Source organism: Saimiri boliviensis, chromosome 5 (genome assembly GCF_048565385.1).
Source record: "Saimiri boliviensis isolate mSaiBol1 chromosome 5, mSaiBol1.pri, whole genome shotgun sequence".
Classification (NCBI taxonomy): Eukaryota; Metazoa; Chordata; class Mammalia; order Primates; family Cebidae; genus Saimiri; species Saimiri boliviensis.
Genome location: NC_133453.1, coordinates 1386495 through 1406271, shown reverse-complemented (window position 1 = coordinate 1406271; position 19777 = coordinate 1386495). Strand labels below are relative to the sequence as shown.

At 56.8% G+C, this 19777-nt stretch overlaps 1 protein-coding gene across 3 annotated transcripts in view; it reads left to right on the top strand.

Annotated features, from left to right (window-relative positions):
- GPR35 (G protein-coupled receptor 35) overlaps positions 1 to 19777 on the top strand; it is a 35003-nt gene that overhangs the window by 3068 nt on the left and 12158 nt on the right. The window contains exon 3 of one of the 3 annotated variants that reach the window (XM_039469549.2): positions 15449 to 15547. The exons of 1 other annotated variant lie outside the window; for it this stretch is intronic. The gene's annotated coding sequence lies outside the window, so the exon portion shown is untranslated. Of the gene's footprint in view, positions 1 to 15448; positions 15548 to 19058; positions 19650 to 19777 lie in introns of those variants that run through there. One more of the 3 variants, XM_010347263.3, reaches the window with a different exon arrangement.

Sequence of the window (19777 nt, the reverse complement as noted above, 5' to 3'; positions counted from 1 at the left end):
CCTCCTCCTCCTCCTCCACTTCCTCCTCCTCCTCCTCCTCCTCCTCTCCTCCTTCTCTTTCTCCTCCTCCTCCCCCTCCTCCTCCTCCTCCTCCTCCTCCTCCTCCACTTCCTCCTCCTCCTCCTCCTCCTCCTCCTCCTCCTCTCCTCCTTCTCTTTCTCCTCCTCCTCCCCCTCCTCCTCCTCCTCCTCTTCCTCCTCCTCCTCTTCCTCCTCCTCCTCCTCCCCCTCCTCCTCCTCCTCCTCCTCCTCCTCTCCTCCTTCTCTTTCTCCTCCTCCTTCTCCTTCTTCTTCTTTTGATTTGAGACAGGGGCTTGCTCTGTTGCCCAGGCTGGAGTACAGTGGTGCAATCTTGGCCCACTGCAGCCTCAAACTCCTGGGCTCAAGTGATCCTCCCACCTCAGCTTCCCATATATAAAATATATATGTTTTATATATTGCTGGGTTTGATTTGCTAATATTTTATTAGGGGTTTTATGTCTATGTTTGTGCGTTATATTGGTCTGTAGCTTGCTTGCTTTCTCCCTTCCTTCCTCTCTCTCTCTCTCTCTCTTTCTCTCTCTCTCTCTCTCTCTCTCTCTCTCTCTCTCTCTCTCTCTCTCTCTTTCAACAGAGTCTTGCCTGTTGCCCAGGCTAGAGTGCAATGGTGTGATCTCAGCTCACTGCAACCTTCACCTACCTGGTTGAAGCAATTCCCCTGCTTCAGCCTCCCGAGTAGCTGGGATTACAGGTGTGTGCCACCACACTCGGCTAATTTTTTTGTACTTTTAGTAGAGACGGGGTTTCATCATGTTGGCCAGACTGGTCTTGAACTCCTGACCTTAGGCAGTCCCCCTGCCTTTGTCTCTCGAAGTGCTGGGATTACAGGCATAAGCCACCGTACCCGGCCTGTAGGTTTCCTTTCTTGTAATATCTTTGTCCAGTTTTGGTACAGGACAAAAAGTTGACTTAGAAAATGAGCTGACAAGTGTTTCTCCTTTTTTCTGATGTGATTAAGATCGGTGTTATTTTATTCTTAAATGTTTGAGGGAGTTCATCAGTAACACCATCTGGGTGAAGTATGTTCTTTGTAGAAGGCTTCCAATTATTAATTCAACAACTTTAATAGATATAAACTAGTTCAATTTTATTTTTCTGTGTAAATTTTGGCAAGTTGTGACCTTCAATAAATGTTTCCATTTCATCAAAGTGGTCAAATGTAATTTCATGAAGTTCTTAATAATATTATTTTATTCTTCTGCTGTCTGTAGTATCTGAAGGGATGCCTCATCTTTCATTCCTGATATTAGTCATTTGTGGATTTTTTTTTCCTTGATCAGTCTAGCCAGAGCTTTATCAATGTTTTTGATCTTTTCAAATAACCAACCTTCATTTTACTGATTCTTTTTCCTGTTTTCACTCTTCCTTACGTCCTTTCTTCTGCTTCCTGGGGTTTCATTTGTTGCTGGTGTTGTTGTTTTCTAGATTCTCAAAGTGGAATCTTAGATCAGTGGGTTTAGACCTTCCTTCTTTCCTGACGTGAGCACTTAGAGCTGCAGAGTTTTCTCTAAGCATGACATTAACCTCGTCTCGCACATATTGGCAAGTTGCATTTTTAGAACCGTTTAGTTAAAAATGTTTTCCTCTGTCTCCTTGGTTACCTGTTTGACCCCCGAGTTTGACCCCTAAATGTGTCGTTTAATTTTTCAAATGTTGAGTACTCTTCAGGTGTCTTGTACCTTGTTGGTATGGATTTCTAATTGAGCTCTGTTGCAGTTAGAGAACACACTCTGTATAACTTACAGCTTTTTAAATTTTGTGGAGACTTAATTTATAGCCTAGCATGTGGCCTGTTTTGGAAAATGTTCAGTGTGCACTTGAAGAGTGTGTATGCTGCTGCCGTGGGGCACAGTGTTCTGGAAACGTCAGTGTGGATGAGATGGCCAGTGTGGCTCAAGGCTGCTGGATTCTCGCTCATCTTTGGCTTGCTTGTTCTGTGGGTTACTGAGGTGACGGTGTCTTAATAACCCATCGCTATTGTGCATTTGTCTATGTATGCTTTTGGTTCTATTAATTTACTTCATTTTTGATTTTCTGTAATCAAGTACACACACATTGAGAATTGTTTGATATTCTTGATGAATTGGTCCTTTTTTTTTATATGAAATGTCCCTTTTTATATTTTGGAATATTCCCTGTACTAAAGACTAATATTTCTATTCCAGCTTTCTTACAATTGATGCTTGCATTTTATACATTTTCCATTCCGTTACATTGTTTTCATTCTTTTACATGTTCTTTATCTTTAAAGTATATATCGTATCAGGCAGACCACATGTTGTCACTTCTTGCTTTTTTTCCCCTAAGATGCAGCGTCTCCCTCTGTCACTCAGCCTGGAGTACAGTGGTGCGATCACGGCTCACTGCAACCTCAAACTCCTGGACTCAAGCAATCCTCCTGGCTCAGCCTCTCAAGTAGCTAGGGCTACAGGCATGTGGCACCACAGCTGGCTGTGTTTTGAACTTTTTTTTGAGACTTGCTCTGTCACCCAGGCTGGAATGCAGTGGCACGATCTGGGCTCACTGCAACCTCCACCTCCCCAGTTCAAGTGATTCTCCTGCCTCAGCCTCCCAAGTAGCTGGGATTATAGGCATGTGCCACCACGCCTGGCTAATTTTTGTATTTTTAATAGAGATGAGGTTTCACCATGTTAGCCAGGCTGGTCTCAAACTCCTGACCTCAAGTGATCCACCTGCCTTGGCCTCCCACAGCGCTGGGATTACAGGTGTGAGCCACCACACCCTGCCTAGTTTTAAACTTTTCGTAGAGATGAAATCTCACTGTGTTGCCCAGGCTGGTCTGATACTCCTGACCTCAAGCAGTCCTCCTGCCTCATCCTCCCAAAGCACTGGGATTACAGTGAGCCACCGTGCCCAGCCACTTTGTGCTTTTAAAATCCAGTTTGATAAGCTTTGCCTTTTTTTTTTTTTTTTGAGATGGACTCTTACCGCGTCACCCCGGCTAGAGTGCAGAGACACAATCCCTGCTCACTGCAAACTCTGCTTCCCAAGTTCAAGCTATTCTCATGCCTCAGCCTCCCAAGTAACTGGGGTTACAGGTGCATGCCACCATGCCCAGCTGTTTTTGGTTTTTGTGGGTTTTTTTTGTATTTCTAGTAGAGATGGGGTTTCACTATGTTGGTCAGGCTGGTCTCGAACTCCTAAACTCCAGCGATCCACCCACCTCACCTTCCCAAAGTGCTGGGATTACAGACATGAGCCACCGCGCCCTGCCAAGAATCTTTGTGTTTTAACTGGATTACGTCAGTCACGTTTAAGGGAATGGTTGATAGCGCTGAGTTTGAATCCACCGTCTGCTGTTCGTTTCCTGTTCGTCTGCTCTGTCCTTTGTGCCATTTCCTCCCTCCCTCTCTGCCTTCTTTTGGATTAGTTGACTATTTTGTATTTCACTTACCTCTTGTATGAACTAATTTATTATACTCCCTGTTTTACGTTTTCGTTCGTTGCATTAGGGTTTATGATATGCATATTTCACTCTATTTGTGATTGATCGGGTGTAGGAGGGACAGGGAGGAGAAAGATTTCAGAAGGACACTGATGTGTCTGGCCTGGGTAACAGGAGGAACCTCTCTCTGAGATGGAGAGCTTTGAAGGAAGATGATCTTGGGAGTGATGAAAGGGCTGCATGATGTTGTCGGTTTTGGGCAAGTTGCACTTAAAGTGCGTCTGAGGCATCCAAGAGGAGATGCCTGGCAGGCTTTTCCTTGCACGGCCCAGCGTTCAGGCCAGCGGTCGGGCTGCAGCTGGCTCTGGGGTGAATGGCAGAGGGCGACTATGGAATGGACGGGAGCATGGCAGTCTGTGGACGCAAAATGCCTGATGGGCAAGGAGAGTCTGGGACCAGACCCCGAGGAGCCACGGCGTTTGAGGGACCCAGATGCAGGACTGTGAAGATGAAAGAAGGGGCCAGAGCAGGGGCAGAACGAGGGCATGTGTCTGTCACGGAGCTGCGTGGGGAAGTGGTTTTGCGGTTACCTCTGGGGCATCGACACGAGGGTGTTTCAGGGCAGGGTGCACGGTGGCCTGAGACCATCTTAATTCCGTTCCTTCACCTTCATGGCGGGTAAATCGGCGTTCATTTAGAGCTACTCAGCACCTTATTAAAACAATTTTTAACAAGAGCTAGAGACTCGCTGCTTGGCCGAAGGCTGCTGGTGGGTGCAGGGAGGTGCCGTCTGTCAGCTGCGCTCTGGGCTCTGGGACACAGGAGTTCGAAGGGCTCTCGCCTCCTCAGTGGGAGGTCCTGTGGGCTGACCGTGGTGGGATCCACATTTCAGTGGGTGGGCCGTGAGGAGGCGTGAGGAGATGACGCTGTGAGTGGGAACTTCTCCTTCAGGGGAATTGGTAAGACTGGCCTGAGCCAGAAGAGGGCTGTTCAGCAGGCGGGGCAGCCGACGGGGCCTTGGGGGAGGCAAACAGCTGGCCACATCCAGGCTTCCCCAGAGGAAGAAGGCGAAGGACAGGTCTGGGGGGTCAGAGTGTGGGTGAGACCCGTGGCCATGGTGGGCTCCACATCCCAGCCTGCAGGGCCTCCTGCTGATGGTTCTCCAGAGTCCTACTCTGAGAGCTAAGCTCACAGAGACACTGTCCCGACCTTCCAGGGACGTGGACATAACCCAGCCTCCGCTGCAGGATAGCAGAGGCTCTGCCCAACCACAGAAGCTGAGCAATCAGCCTCATCCATGGCAGTTCTTGGAACTCTCACCTCCACCGTAATGTGAGCTGCACAGACCTTCAGCAACCCCAGATGCGGAGGGGGCACAGCCTGATAGCTCTGGGCCCAGCTGGGATGCTCAGTAAACAAGAGTTTCTGGAAGACCTGCTACCCAGGAGGGGGAGGTGCCGGGACGGTGGCACTGGCGGCCACCCAGAAGGAGAAAGAGTGGGGGAGAAACACCGACCAGGTCCTGGAGATGAGGCATGAGCAGAGGAGAGCCGGGCACGGAACCAGCTCCCTGGGACTGCGAGGGTGGAGGGGTGGGGGTCAGGAGTGCATTTCAGTTCAAGTGTATAAAGTAGCCCCGGAAAAGGGTGAAGAATCTCATCAGATGAGTAAAGTGAGGGAGCATGAAGTAATAATGGCTAACCATGAGCCATAATTAACCCTAACTCATGTGGACCCAGACCCTAACCTTAACCCTAACTCCCGTTCCAAGCCTCACCCTAACCCTAAACCTTATGGGGACCATAAGCTGGCTCAAACACTAACCCTAACTCTAACGGAAACATGAAACTAACCCTAGCAATTCCAACTCCAATCCCAACCCTAACCCTAAGCCTCGTGCTGACCATAACCTGGCTCTAACCCTAACCGAAACCCTAACTCTGGACCTCACCCTAACTCTAACCCTGACTGTAATCCAAACACACACTCTGATCCAAACAATTCTTCAGCCAATGCCAGACCTCACTTTTACCCTCACCTTCACCCCCCTCACCCTCACCCTCACCCTCACTCTCACCCTCACTATCACCCTCACCCCCCTCACCCTCACCCTCACCATCACCATCACCATCACCATTCCAGTTCTCACTTCAGACTTCCCGGGGACTTGAGCCAGCCCCTCCCCCCAGGCCTCAGTTTCCCCACCTCAGCATTGAGGCTGAGGGTACAGACACTGGCACCATGTGAGCCATTGGCACAGGCCTGCCCCTGGTCCCAAGGAGGCCTCTGCTCTCCCAGCTCCCCCTTGCCCATGTGGAAGGGGGCTCATCTCCCAGCGTGGGTGCTTCCTGGCCGGTGTCCATGTCTGTGTGAGATCCTGTAGGGAGGGGCCAGGTAGGCGCTGTTGGTGTGACACCTCCGTGCCCCTGGCTCAGGCTGACTTGGGCTGACAGTCTTGTCCCTCCACCCAGGACCCCTCCAGTGATGTAGCTTATCAGAGTATGTGTATGTGGACATGTGCATGTGTGTATATGTGTGCATATGTATGCGTATAGATGTCTGTATGTGCACATATATATGCAGACGTGCTTGTGCATATGTATGTTTATACATGTATTTATATGTTATACGCATGTGTGCATGTGTGTATGCAGTGCCTGTGAGATGTGTTTTTGTGTGTGCATGTATTTCTATAGGTACATGTTTATGTGTGTGTGTTTACATGTGCCTGTGTGTGTGTGTGCACATGCGTGTGTGTGTACGTGTGTCCGTACACACACACACATGTGGACAGGTGAGGAAAACCTGTACTGCCCCAGCACACCAGACCCTTCGAGCCCAAGTGTAGTCACCGCAGGGCTCTCGAGGCCCTGGCACCCTGCCCTCCTGCTGCGGTGGTGCCCAGGGCCCCTTGCCAAGTCCTCTTGAAGACTCACCTGGGCCCATGAGTCCTTCTCCATCTGCCTCCCCTGCCTGCGACGCTTCGGGGTCACTCACCGCAGGGCCAGTGAGGAAAGCTCCACTTCACATCTTCCCTGCTGTGGAGCTAAAGGAGAAAGCCACAGTCCCATGCCCTCTGCGGACTGGCACGGGGTGTTGGCCATCTTTGTTTTTGACCTTTTATTGTGGAAACGTTCAAGCAGACTGAAATAAACAAAAGCATAATCAGCGCTTGTACCCATCACCCCACCTTCGGGAAGAGCTGGGTCACAGCTGAGGCGGCGCACCGCACCCCCCAACTACGGGCTCAGATGTTCTGAGATAAGTGCCAGACATCATGCCTTTCTGTCTACAAAACTGCCACATGAATAAAAGATAAGGACTTTCAAAATGCGTGACCACAATCACCGTGATCACATCTAGCCAAGAAATGAACCCGTCCTTAATTGCAAACAAACGAGTTTGTTTTTACATTTTTTCTACTTCTACAGTGTTTTAGAGAACGGTGAGGTAGACTTCATTCACGGGGGGCTGCCACAAGGTCGGGGCGTCTCCGCTCCCACCTTATACATTTTAAAAATAACTTACTTGGTTGAATCAGATCTGAGGAGCCTGGCTCCAGGCCAGAGCCCTCTGTGCGACCATTGACACCCAGCTGCAGACGTGACAGCAGGCCCGAAAGGAGAAGCGGCCCTTCTGCCCCCCACGGCGGTCCCCAGGCCGGATCCTTTCGTCTGAGCCTTCTGTTTCCCGGCCTTGGTAGTGAGGCGATCTCCCCGTCTCCCTGATGGTACCCAGGGGGCAGAAACGGGATGCAGAGGAGCCGGCACCTTTCCCTCCGTCTGCCTCTTCCCTGCACTGTTGCAGTCGTGAATACAGGCCTGAGGGAGACGTCCAGCGGGGCTCGTGGTCCAGCCTCAACGGCAGTGGCTCCTCTAGATGCTCACGAGGGCTGCGCAGTCTCCTGGCCGACGTACCTCCTGGGCTTCGGTTGGCAGCTTTCCCTCCGTCTCTCCATTCCCCTCCCGCCTCTCCATTCCCCTCCCGCGTCTCCATTCCCCTCCCGCCTCTCCATTCCCCTCCCGCCTCTCCATTCCCCTCCCGGGTCTCCATTCCCCTCCCGCGTCTCCATTCCCCTCCCGCCTCTCCATTCCCCTCCCGGGTCTCCATTCCCCTCCCGGGTCTCCATTCCCCTCCCGCGTCTCCATTCCCCTCCCGCGTCTCCATTCCCCTCCCGCGTCTCCATTCCCCTCCCGCCTCTCCATTCCCCTCCCGGGTCTCCATTCCCCTCCCGGGTCTCCATTCCCCTCCCGCCTCTCCATTCCCCTCCCGCGTCTCCATTCCCCTCCCGCGTCTCCATTCCCCTCCCGGGTCTCCATTCCCCTCCCGCGTCTCCATTCCCCTCCCGCGTCTCCATTCCCCTCCCGCGTCTCCATTCCCCTCCCGCGTCTCCATTCCCCTCCCGCGTCTCCATTCCCCTCCCGCGTCTCCATTCCCCTCCCGGGTCTCCATTCCCCTCCCGCCTCTCCATTCCCCTCCCGCGTCTCCATTCCCCTCCCGCGTCTCCATTCCCCTCCCGGGTCTCCATTCCCCTCCCGCGTCTCCATTCCCCTCCCGCGTCTCCATTCCCCTCCCGCGTCTCCATTCCCCTCCCGCCTCTCCATTCCCCTCCCGGGTCTCCATTCCCCTCCCGGGTCTCCATTCCCCTCCCGGGTCTCCATTCCCCTCCCGCGTCTCCATTCCCCTCCCGCGTCTCCATTCCCCTCCCGGGTCTCCATTCCCCTCCCGCGTCTCCATTCCCCTCCCGCCTCTCCATTCCCCTCCCGGGTCTCCATTCCCCTCCCGGGTCTCCATTCCCCTCCCGCGTCTCCATTCCCCTCCCGCGTCTCCATTCCCCTCCCGCGTCTCCATTCCCCTCCCGCCTCTCCATTCCCCTCCCGGGTCTCCATTCCCCTCCCGGGTCTCCATTCCCCTCCCGCCTCTCCATTCCCCTCCCGCGTCTCCATTCCCCTCCCGCGTCTCCATTCCCCTCCCGGGTCTCCATTCCCCTCCCGCGTCTCCATTCCCCTCCCGCGTCTCCATTCCCCTCCCGCGTCTCCATTCCCCTCCCGCGTCTCCATTCCCCTCCCGCGTCTCCATTCCCCTCCCGCGTCTCCATTCCCCTCCCGGGTCTCCATTCCCCTCCCGCCTCTCCATTCCCCTCCCGCGTCTCCATTCCCCTCCCGCGTCTCCATTCCCCTCCCGGGTCTCCATTCCCCTCCCGCGTCTCCATTCCCCTCCCGCGTCTCCATTCCCCTCCCGCGTCTCCATTCCCCTCCCGCCTCTCCATTCCCCTCCCGGGTCTCCATTCCCCTCCCGGGTCTCCATTCCCCTCCCGCCTCTCCATTCCCCTCCCGCGTCTCCATTCCCCTCCCGCGTCTCCATTCCCCTCCCGCGTCTCCATTCCCCTCCCGCGTCTCCATTCCCCTCCCGCGTCTCCATTCCCCTCCCGCGTCTCCATTCCCCTCCCGCGTCTCCATTCCCCTCCCGCGTCTCCATTCCCCTCCCGCGTCTCCATTCCCCTCCCGGGTCTCCATTCCCCTCCCGCCTCTCCATTCCCCTCCCGCGTCTCCATTCCCCTCCCGCGTCTCCATTCCCCTCCCGGGTCTCCATTCCCCTCCCGCGTCTCCATTCCCCTCCCGCGTCTCCATTCCCCTCCCGCGTCTCCATTCCCCTCCCGCGTCTCCATTCCCCTCCCGCCTCTCCATTCCCCTCCCGCGTCTCCATTCCCCTCCCGGGTCTCCATTCCCCTCCCGCCTCTCCATTCCCCTCCCGCGTCTCCATTCCCCTCCCGCGTCTCCATTCCCCTCCCGGGTCTCCATTCCCCTCCCGCGTCTCCATTCCCCTCCCGCGTCTCCATTCCCCTCCCGCGTCTCCATTCCCCTCCCGCGTCTCCATTCCCCTCCCGCCTCTCCATTCCCCTCCCGCGTCTCCATTCCCCTCCCGGGTCTCCATTCCCCTCCCGCCTCTCCATTCCCCTCCCGCGTCTCCATTCCCCTCCCGCGTCTCCATTCCCCTCCCGGGTCTCCATTCCCCTCCCGCGTCTCCATTCCCCTCCCGCCTCTCCATTCCCCTCCCGCGTCTCCATTCCCCTCCCGCGTCTCCATTCCCCTCCCGGGTCTCCATTCCCCTCCCGCGTCTCCATTCCCCTCCCGCGTCTCCATTCCCCTCCCGCGTCTCCATTCCCCTCCCGCGTCTCCATTCCCCTCCCGCCTCTCCATTCCCCTCCCGCGTCTCCATTCCCCTCCCGGGTCTCCATTCCCCTCCCGCCTCTCCATTCCCCTCCCGCGTCTCCATTCCCCTCCCGCGTCTCCATTCCCCTCCCGCGTCTCCATTCCCCTCCCGCGTCTCCATTCCCCTCCCGCCTCTCCATTCCCCTCCCGCGTCTCCATTCCCCTCCCTGGTCTCCATTCCCCTCCCGCGTCTCCATTCCCCTCCCGCCTCTCCATTCCCCTCCCGGGTCTCCATTCCCCTCCCGCGTCTCCATTCCCCTCCCGCGTCTCCATTCCCCTCCCGCGTCTCCATTCCCCTCCCGGGTCTCCATTCCCCTCCCGGGTCTCCATTCCCCTCCCGCCTCTCCATTCCCCTCCCGCGTCTCCATTCCCCTCCCGCGTCTCCATTCCCCTCCCGCCTCTCCATTCCCCTCCCGGGTCTCCATTCCCCTCCCGGGTCTCCATTCCCCTCCCGCGTCTCCATTCCCCTCCCGCGTCTCCATTCCCCTCCCGGGTCTCCATTCCCCTCCCTGGTCTCCATTCCCCTCCCGGGTCTCCATTCCCCTCCCGCGTCTCCATTCCCCTCCCGCGTCTCCATTCCCCTCCCGCCTCTCCATTCCCCTCCCGGGTCTCCATTCCCCTCCCGCGTCTCCATTCCCCTCCCGCGTCTCCATTCCCCTCCCGCCTCTCCATTCCCCTCCCGGGTCTCCATTCCCCTCCCGGGTCTCCATTCCCCTCCCGCGTCTCCATTCCCCTCCCGGGTCTCCATTCCCCTCCCGGGTCTCCATTCCCCTCCCGCCTCTCCATTCCCCTCCCGCGTCTCCATTCCCCTCCCGCGTCTCCATTCCCCTCCCGCCTCTCCATTCCCCTCCCGGGTCTCCATTCCCCTCCCGGGTCTCCATTCCCCTCCCGCGTCTCCATTCCCCTCCCGGGTCTCCATTCCCCTCCCGCGTCTCCATTCCCCTCCCGGGTCTCCATTCCCCTCCCGGGTCTCCATTCCCCTCCCGCCTCTCCATTCCCCTCCCGCGTCTCCATTCCCCTCCCGCCTCTCCATTCCCCTCCCGGGTCTCCATTCCCCTCCCGCGTCTCCATTCCCCTCCCGCGTCTCCATTCCCCTCCCGGGTCTCCATTCCCCTCCCGGGTCTCCATTCCCCTCCCTGGTCTCCATTCCCCTCCCGGGTCTCCATTCCCCTCCCGCCTCTCCATTCCCCTCCCGCGTCTCCATTCCCCTCCCGCGTCTCCATTCCCCTCCCGCGTCTCCATTCCCCTCCCGCGTCTCCATTCCCCTCCCGCGTCTCCATTCCCCTCCCGCCTCTCCATTCCCCTCCCGGGTCTCCATTCCCCTCCCGCGTCTCCATTCCCCTCCCGCGTCTCCATTCCCCTCCCGGGTCTCCATTCCCCTCCCGGGTCTCCATTCCCCTCCCTGGTCTCCATTCCCCTCCCGGGTCTCCATTCCCCTCCCGCCTCTCCATTCCCCTCCCGCGTCTCCATTCCCCTCCCGCGTCTCCATTCCCCTCCCGGGTCTCCATTCCCCTCCCGCGTCTCCATTCCCCTCCCGCGTCTCCATTCCCCTCCCGCCTCTCCATTCCCCTCCCGCGTCTCCATTCCCCTCCCGCCTCTCCATTCCCCTCCCGCGTCTCCATTCCCCTCCCTGGTCTCCATTCCCCTCCCGGGTCTCCATTCCCCTCCCGCGTCTCCATTCCCCTCCCGCGTCTCCATTCCCCTCCCGCGTCTCCATTCCCCTCCCGCGTCTCCATTCCCCTCCCGCGTCTCCATTCCCCTCCCGCCTCTCCATTCCCCTCCCGCGTCTCCATTCCCCTCCCGCCTCTCCATTCCCCTCCCGCGTCTCCATTCCCCTCCCGCGTCTCCATTCCCCTCCCGCGTCTCCATTCCCCTCCCGCGTCTCCATTCCCCTCCCGCGTCTCCATTCCCCTCCCGGGTCTCCATTCCCCTCCCTGGTCTCCATTCCCCTCCCGCGTCTCCATTCCCCTCCCGGGTCTCCATTCCCCTCCCGGGTCTCCATTCCCCTCCCGCGTCTCCATTCCCCTCCCTGGTCTCCATTCCCCTCCCGCGTCTCCATTCCCCTCCCGCGTCTCCATTCCCCTCCCGCGTCTCCATTCCCCTCCCGGGTCTCCATTCCCCTCCCGGGTCTCCATTCCCCTCCCTGGTCTCCATTCCCCTCCCGGGTCTCCATTCCCCTCCCGCGTCTCCATTCCCCTCCCGCGTCTCCATTCCCCTCCCGGGTCTCCATTCCCCTCCCGCGTCTCCATTCCCCTCCCGCGTCTCCATTCCCCTCCCGCGTCTCCATTCCCCTCCCGGGTCTCCATTCCCCTCCCGGGTCTCCATTCCCCTCCCTGGTCTCCATTCCCCTCCCGCGTCTCCATTCCCCTCCCGCGTCTCCATTCCCCTCCCGCGTCTCCATTCCCCTCCCGCGTCTCCATTCCCCTCCCGGGTCTCCATTCCCCTCCCGCGTCTCCATTCCCCTCCCTGGTCTCCATTCCCCTCCCGCGTCTCCATTCCCCTCCCGCGTCTCCATTCCCCTCCCGCGTCTCCATTCCCCTCCCGGGTCTCCATTCCCCTCCCGCGTCTCCATTCCCCTCCCGCGTCTCCATTCCCCTCCCGCGTCTCCATTCCCCTCCCGGGTCTCCATTCCCCTCCCGGGTCTCCATTCCCCTCCCTGGTCTCCATTCCCCTCCCGCGTCTCCATTCCCCTCCCGCGTCTCCATTCCCCTCCCGCGTCTCCATTCCCCTCCCGCGTCTCCATTCCCCTCCCGGGTCTCCATTCCCCTCCCGCGTCTCCATTCCCCTCCCTGGTCTCCATTCCCCTCCCGCGTCTCCATTCCCCTCCCGCGTCTCCATTCCCCTCCCGCGTCTCCATTCCCCTCCCGGGTCTCCATTCCCCTCCCGCGTCTCCATTCCCCTCCCGCGTCTCCATTCCCCTCCCGCGTCTCCATTCCCCTCCCGCGTCTCCATTCCCCTCCCGGGTCTCCATTCCCCTCCCGGGTCTCCATTCCCCTCCCGGGTCTCCATTCCCCTCCCGGGTCTCCATTCCCCTCCCGCGTCTCCATTCCCCTCCCGGGTCTCCTGCCCTGTGTGGCTGCCTGCAGACTGGACTTTGCTGCCTTCATGGCTGGGGTTCCCAGGCCTGCCAGTCTCCCAGCCAGTCCAGCTACTCGTCCGCTCCGATGCGTCAGCAGGTTCAGGGGAGGGTTTTGGTTTCTGGCAAGCCCACTTCATCAACAGGGCATGCATTTCTACTGGGGCCTCGTGATGTCTGGTGGTCTCTCTTTGTGAGGCCGGCAGCCACTGGTGATCCTGAACGTGGCAGGAAGCTACCAAGAGACCCCGGTGGGAGGTTCTTACCTCATGATGTCACGTCATTCCCTTCTGTAAGGGTGGCTGGACTTACTCATCACAAACCACAGTCAGAAAAAGTGATGTGTTGTCTCCCACGATTAGGTTGAAAGAGACCGTGGCATCTGGCTTGGGTGCAAGCTCCCTCTCGCTGGCTCTGGGGAAGCCGGTTGCATGCTGTGCACGGCCCTGTGAACAGACACGGGCAGTAAGGAGCTGAGGGCAGGAGCCAGAGAGACTTGAGGTCCTCAGGCCAGCAGCCCATTGGGAATGGAGTTCTCCCAACACCCGCGATGAGGAGCTGGAAGCACGTCTCTCAGCCGAGCCTTGTGATAAGACTGCAGCCCCAGCTGAACCTGGACTGTGGACTCATCAAGCACCCTGAGCAGAGGGCGCGGCTTTGCAGAGCCCAGATGCCTGGCCCACAGAAACTGGGAGATAAAACTCTGTTGTTTTAATCTTCTCATTTTAGGGGGAACTTTGTGTGTGTAGCAGTAATAACCCACAGCGCACAACTGGATAGAGAACTAATCCTAATGCGAGTTTCATCTGTCCATTAGGGTTTGCAAAATAGTGATATTCTACTTCTCTCTTCCTTCATTATTTATTAGTGAAAATGTATCTGTGAAAAGAAGCGTTCCTTCATTAATTCTTTGGTCATGTCGAGGTATCGTTTGCAGAGGAAAGGCTGGGGAAATGCTTGATTCTTCCCTTCCTGTGCTCATTTATAAAATAGTGAGCGTTTTCCTGGCACCTTTCAAAATTGACTAATGGGTTTTTAAAGTATAACTACAAATTCTTGAGTTTAAATAGTTTTTAACATTTAATGTTTATGTGCACATAATATATACTTGCAGACACACATGTCAGCATACACACATGCACATGCAGACACATACACGTACACAAATACAGGCACACATCACACAAGCGCTGCATACACACATGCACACACAAACACATGTATGTACACATACAAACACATACATGTTTAAATGTTTACTGTTCCCATTCATTAAAATTATTATTATTATTATTATTATTATTATTATTTTGAGACGGAGTTTCGCTCTTGTTACCCAGGCTGGAGTGCAATGGCGCCATCTCGGTTCACTGCAACCTCCGCCTCCTGAGTTCAGGCAATTCTCCTGCCTCAGCCTCCTGAGTAGCTGGGATTACAGGCACGCACCACCATGCCCAGCTAATTTTTGTATTTTTGATAGAGATGGGGTTTCACCATGTTGACCAAATTGGTCTTGATCTCTTGACCTCGTGATCCACCCGCCTCGGCCTCCCAAAGTGCGGGGATTACAGGCTTGAGCCACTGCACCCGGCCCCCATTAAAATTATTATCCTTACTGACATTCAGATCTTCCTGTCTTTGTCCAGTGCTGGCCCTATTTGATTTAACTCCTGAGCCCTGATCATCTTGGGCACCCATAATCTTTGCCGGCCTCTTTGTTCTCTGGCATAAGAAGACATTCCAGGATTATCGTAGGCACTTCCCGGCCGAGACTCGACAGCAAACACTTCTCTTCAAGAGCCCGTCGTCCTCGTCAAGAGCAATGGTGCTTAGAGACCACAAGCTGGGCGTTAGGTGTGCTGGTGGCTACTGGATTTCGCATTATTTTTAGGGCTTGTCAGTGAACAGAACTAAGACTTTTTTTTTTAAAGACACGTTATGAGTACAAGCTGATACTTTTCATTTAAATTCAGATCTGCATAGTTTTTACTTGATCTTAGTGATAATACAAGGGCACCTCCTTTCTCCCACACCAAAAGTCTCAACAGCACCCAGCATAGCTTTCATTTGTTTTATCCTGTAACACACAATATTCTCAAAATGACTTTACCAACACTACCATCAGCAGTGTAGGTACTATACTATATAGGAAAATAGTTTAAAATTATTTTTAGATACTTTCGAAGTCCTTGGGTTATGTAGCTATACAGACAAAACGGTGTTTTAAAATTATTTGGAAAATGATTGTTGCAAATCATGAAAACTTCTTTTTCCATTGTGTTTTGTTGCCGGGCTGCATGGATCCGCATTCAAATGACCGGACTTTAAAATCACTCAGAAGAGTTTGGTAGGGCCATGTCAGTTTCATTTTGCTCTCAATTTTAAGAATTCCTCTTAAAAGTTAATTTAGTTAAATTAAATGATTACACAAACATTGACATGAGTCTAAATCCAAATCTGGAAACCAAGCTACATTCACAAAAGTCTAGCGTCCATCCCTACCCCATCACCCCATTTCCACCTGTTTTCTGCAGGTAACAATTTAAAGCAAATTTTGTGGCTTATATTTTCATTTGTAAAACATACAAGCTGATGGCTCCATCTAAAAACCATACATTGTCTGTATGTACATGAGCATGCTTTTTTCACTTGCAAATACGTTCCTGGTGGTGACCACGGGACAGTGTGTCGAACTGTTTCTCCCTCCTCTTCACAGCTGCCCAGTGTTGTGTGACGTGAACGTGCTTCACTCCACGCGGGCCCTCGGGGGGCACACCGCGTGGCCCCCAGCCTGTCCCCGCTCCCCGCCGCGGCGGTGAGTAGCCACTGAAGTACATGCGTCATCCTTGCATCTGTCTCTGGATACGTTCCTAGAGGTGGGGTTATCGGGTCAAAGCATCAATGCAGCCCTAATTTGCTAAAGATACTGCGAATCCACCTGCCTGGGGGTTTGTGCCACCTTAGACACCAGTGATGAATGGGTCCTGTCTGAGGACATCTTTTCTACTGTGCTCAGACGCCTGTGTGACGGAGGAGCAGCATGCACTTTGAATTTGCGTTTCTCTTTTGATGACCGCTCGGAGCAGATTTCCATACTTTTAAGGAGCCTCGTACCCCTCCTCCTCTGTGAGCGTCTGCTCCGTCTCTGTCGGCAGGCTTCCGCCCCGCCCTGGTGGAGGCATATCTGAAGTTTGATGGTAGGGCAAAGGGGCGGGTGTGAGAACTCTCCACTCGAGTCCTGGGGGTTAAGTACCCTCTGGCTCAGTCCTAGGGGTTAAGGACCCTCTGGCTCCTGGGTGCGATTAAACTTGCCATTTCCTGGGCCCGTTCTAGACAGACTGCCGCAAGCCAGCCAGGTGGGGGCCTGCGGCCCGGGAGGATGTGGGGGAACCCCACCTGGAGGGCTTGCCCCTCCCCTGTCCAGCTGCTGGGTGTTTATGGTTCACTTTGGGTCAGGGATGAGAGCGCACGTCACACACTCAGCTCTCAAGGGCCGCTGCTTGCTCCCTGCCAGACTCCCCCCACCTGAGGTGTCCCCAGAGCGCAGGACCTTCCAGCAACTGGCAGGTGGCCTCAGGCAGGCAGCGGGAGGCCTCAGCAGGTTCTTGAGCCAGGAAGTGGCACTTAGGAGGGGGCTTTTAGGAGGGGGCTCTTAGAAGGGGGGCTCAGGAGAGGGGATCTTAGGAGGGGGGATGTTAGTGGGAGACTCTTGAGAGGGGGGATCTTAGGAGGGAGACCTTGGGAGGGGGGCCGTTGGGGGCAGGGCTCTTAGGAGGGGGTGTTTGTTAGGACAGGGGCTCTTAGGAGTTGGGGGCTCCTGGACTGGAGGGTGAGTGAATTGGGAGGGCCTCAGGCAGGGGTGGGGTGGCGCTCTATGCGGAGAAGGGAGGGCCTAGGGATGGGACAGGCAGCTGGTGGTTGAAGGGTGGAGGAGCAGGCAGCCTCCCAGTCACAGCCCTGTGCAGAGGAAGGGGAAGGAGTCTGGGAGGGTGGCCCTGCTGTCCAGGGCCAGGAGGAGGGGAAGTCATTGGGAACAGCAGAAACCGGGCAGGGTCAGCACCCAAGGCCCACCCGAGGCTAGGTGGGAACTCCAGACGGGCATCTGGCAGCAGTGGGTCCCCAGGAGCCGGCAGTGGGAGCCGTTGGGGTGAGTGAGCTGGCGGGGGTGGCCCAGGGGCAGGGGTCACCTGCCGTCAGCCCAAGGAGCCTCTTCTGGCCTTTGGTGGCCCAGGCTGGGATCTCCCTAGGTAGTGCCCCGTGCTGGTGGCCAGGTGCCTTAATGCCTGGAGGGCAGGGCTGGAGTTCCAAGGCAGGAAGTTGGGCCCCGAGTGCCCAGGGCAGAGCTGCAAGCATCGTCGTGAAGGCGCCTGTTGAAGGGAGGAATGGGCATGGGGGTGGGGGGCGGGCAGGGCCCTGAGCGTGACCTGCAGCTCCTCAGACCCTCTTAGGACCCCTCCTCCCCCCATCACGGTCCCCTGAGGTCCACTCAGGATCCCTTCTCCACCTGGGGCCCCATGTTCCCTGCCCGTCCTGTGGTGGTGCCCACCTCCTGCCAAGGGCCCCACGCTCAGGCTGTGAGGACCCCCCCGAACACCTGGCATGGCTGGAGCCTGTGTGGGGTCCAGAGAGGCCCAGCAGAGGCACCTTGGAGGGAGAGAGCCATGCTGTGGGTGGGTTAGAGGGGGTTCGGCAGCCACAGGGTCCCCGGGGCAGGCAGCGGCCAGGACAGCACCTTCTTAGTCCCTCTGAAGGGAGCCTGGCATGGGGCAGGGAAGCCTCCGGAGATGTGGGGAAGCCCCCTGCCCACCCCACTGCTTCCTGGCAGCATCCCTGCTGCTCGTCAGCTGCCGAAAGCAGCCTGAGCACCTGGGCAAGCGGTGAGGGCCTCAGGGGCCACAAATGACTTGTGTAGGGGCCACAGGAAGGAGCCTGCCTGGGGTAGGAGGTTTTCAAGTAAGAGAAGAGCCCCCGGCCAGGTGTGGTGGCTCACACTGTAATCCCAGCACCGTGGGAGGTTGAGGTGAGCGGATCACAAGGTCAGGAGATTGAGACCATCCTGGCCAACATGGTGAAACCCTGTTTCTACTAAGAATACAAAAATTCACCAAGGGCAGTGCATGCCTATAATCCCAGAAACTCGGGAGGTTGAGGCAGGAGACTCACTTAAGCCAGGGAGGCAGAGGTTGCAGTGAGCCGGGATCGGGCCACTCCACTCCAGCCTGGTGACAGAGCAAGAATCCGTCTCAAGAAAAGAACAGAGGTGACCTCTGCCAGGGCTGAGGCCTGCAAGATGTCCCCAAGAGTGGAGGGGGGAGGGCCGAAGAGCTGTGGGCGGGAGGGGTCCCCTGCAGTCTGGGGGCTCTGCTGGCCTGGCCTGCACTCTGCCCCTCGGCCCAGTCCCTGCTGGCTGCCCTGACTTTGGGAGCGGGTGGCGCCTGGGGCTGGTTCTCGTGGGAAGATGAGTCTGGGGTCACATAGGACACCCCCTCGTGTGTGGGCAGGGCAGGCTGGGATGGGGCCATCACAAGAGGCTGGGCAGAGGGCGGGTGGAGGGGACCCCAGGCCACAGGTGCTGGTCTTGGGCAGCTGCCCTGGGACCCTGCAGGCCACCTCCTCTACCCCACGGCTGACGGGCTTTGCCCTCCCCTCCCCTGCTGTGGCACACGCTCAGTTCTCTATACACTTTTATCATGGGAAATACCAAATACACACAAAGGCAGGTCGTCTAGACAGAGACCCTGTGTCCTGGTCACCAGCCCCTCGCCATGACGCCCCAGGCTTTAGGCATGATAGTGGGGGATGGGACTTCCCAGCAGGACGTCCACTTCCAGACCTGGTTCTGTGAAGAGGGAGCAGAAAGTACTTAAGGACTCACATCCTCTCTCGGGGTCCGCGGCTGAGACCCGCACAGAGGACCCGGCCGGTCGGCCCCAGCTCCCGGGTGGGCACGTGAGGCACCGGCCTCGGGCCCGGCGCTCGCAGGGACACCAGAAAAACGGTCATCAAGATAAAACAATACTGCGTTCTTTTAATAACCCCCCACAAGAATCCAAGCGGCTCATTTAAGACGGTGGCTCCGCTGAAAAAGGGGTCCCCGTTTAGACCTCAAGAGGTGGTTCTTGGGTCTCACTCAGGAAGGGATTCAAGGTGAGTCACAGGGTGCAGTGAGAAGAGTTTATGGAAAGTCGCTCCATTGCTGAGCAGGGCGTCGTCAGAGAGCAGGAGGGGAACACCCAGCCTTGTGTTTTATCACACGGGATGCTTGTCTGTGTAAAGACCAAGCCAACTGCGCCTCACGTGATATCCCAGTGATTTAAAGAAAACCGTCCTCGGCGGGGCGTCACTCTCTTGTTGCCCGGGCCGGAGTGTGGCAGCAGCGTCCCCACTCATTGCAGCCTCCGCCTCCCGGGCTCGGGCGATCCTCCCACCTCAGCCTCCCGAGTAGCTGGGACTGCAGGTGCACACCACCATGCCTGGCTCACTTTATGTTTTGTACAGTTGGGGTCTTGCTGTGTTGCCAAGGCTGGTCTCAAACTTCTGGGCTCAAGCCATCCTCCCACCTTGGCCTCCCAAAGTGCTGGGATTACAGGCCTGAGCCACTGCGTCTGGCCAAGGCTGGTGACCTGGAGAGCGCATGTTATTACGGACGCCGGCACTGGACGCTGCTGTCGTAGAAGCTTTCGCTGTAAACAGCCTGTGACCAGGGGCCGTGCTGGCGGGGACGGGCCTCGAAGGCCTCCGGGTGGAGCTGAGCTTCCACCCCCTTCTCTGCTGTCCCAGGCTCCTGCTCCCCGCAGCGTCTCGCACACTTCCCTTCAAAGCAGGGCTGTGCAGTCTTCTGGCTTCCCTGGGCCACACTGGAAGTGGAAGAATTGTCTTGGGCCGCACGTAAAATACACGAACACTCACGGTAGTTGGTAAGCTAAAACAGGTTCGCGCGTAAATCTCATGTTTTAAGAAAGTTTCCAAATTTGTGTTGGGCGCCCTCAAAGCCTGCAGCCCAAGGGTTGGACAGGCTTGCCCCAAAGCACGTCTAGATGGGCCT